Source organism: Oryx dammah, unplaced genomic scaffold (assembly GCF_014754425.2).
Source record: "Oryx dammah isolate SB20612 unplaced genomic scaffold, SCBI_Odam_1.1 HiC_scaffold_10017, whole genome shotgun sequence".
Taxonomy (NCBI): Eukaryota; Metazoa; Chordata; class Mammalia; order Artiodactyla; family Bovidae; genus Oryx; species Oryx dammah.
In genome coordinates, this window is record NW_024079486.1 from 1 (window position 1) to 1,124 (window position 1,124).

At 52.3% G+C, this 1,124-nt stretch overlaps 1 pseudogene; it reads right to left on the reverse strand.

Annotated features, from left to right (window-relative positions):
- Nucleotides 1-4: 4 nt before the first annotated feature.
- Nucleotides 5-916, reverse strand: LOC120860138 (annotated as a pseudogene).
- Nucleotides 917-1,124: the final 208 nt, after the last annotated feature.

Sequence of the window (1,124 nt, forward strand, 5' to 3'; positions counted from 1 at the left end):
AGTAGATCTGATCCTCCATGAAGAAATGGCCCTTCTCTTTCAGGTTGGTGCCACAGTCAGTGCACAGGTAACACTCAGGGTGGCGGTGATGGTCCCGCAGCTTCGTGAACACGCCAACAACACGAGTGTCACATCTGTCACACATGGGCAACTTCTGGGCATTTCCAATCAATGCAGCCATTTTGGTGACCAAAGCCTTAACACTTCTGAATCCCAAGGGCTTGTTGGGATTCCCTTTCTCCTCAGACTCCAGAATTTCCTGCAAAACCAGGAACAAAGTGGACTGTTTCAGAGGCTCATTTAACTCCTGTTTCTCCTGGGGCATCTTGTAAACTTCGGATTCTTTGTCGATGAGGACTCCGCTTGGAAGCTAAGAATGGTCTGAGGCTCTGCCATCTGTCTCCTGCCCACTGGCTGCTGTCTTTGACTCCAAGGCATGGTTGAAGCTGGAGATATTTTCAGAGGAGTAGGGGCCAGCGGAGTTGTACTGGTTTGTGATGACCCTAGGGGCAGAGCTGGAGGCAGGTGAGGCAGTAAAGGGCCCAGCTCTGTGGCTGAGAGTGCTTCCTACATGGAGGGCCTCTTGGGGTTCACAGGCTAAATTCATCTTGTTTGGGTGACGTTTCCCTTCCTCCATCACCAGAGGAGACCAGATTTTCCGTTCAGGTCTGGCTGCTGTGAGAGTCATGTTGTCTGTGCAGCCCTTGATTTTGTTCTGAGCTTCCAAGTGTGTCATATTGCTGGTATTTTCCCCATCGATAGCAGTAATTAACATCTCCAACACATAAATTACCTACAGCAGCCTTGCTTCCGGGAGTACCCAGGAAATGGCGAAAGGCTGTTCGAAGTCCTTGCTCCCCAGGAGGTGGAAGCCCCAGGGTACCAGGTACGGGAGGACTATTTGCTGGGTGGTCATGGAATGGTGACCGTGGGTGGCAACCCAAGGGGACAGACAGGGCAGGATGCGGAAGGGTGCACTGGGCTCCCTGGCAGCTGTTGGAGAAAGAGCACAGCACATGGCATGGGCTCTTGTGCTAGCCCTTGGGTGGCGTGACCCACTTCCAGGCGTGCTTTTCAAGTAGATCTGATCCTCCATGAAGAAATGGCCCTTCTCTTTCAGGTTG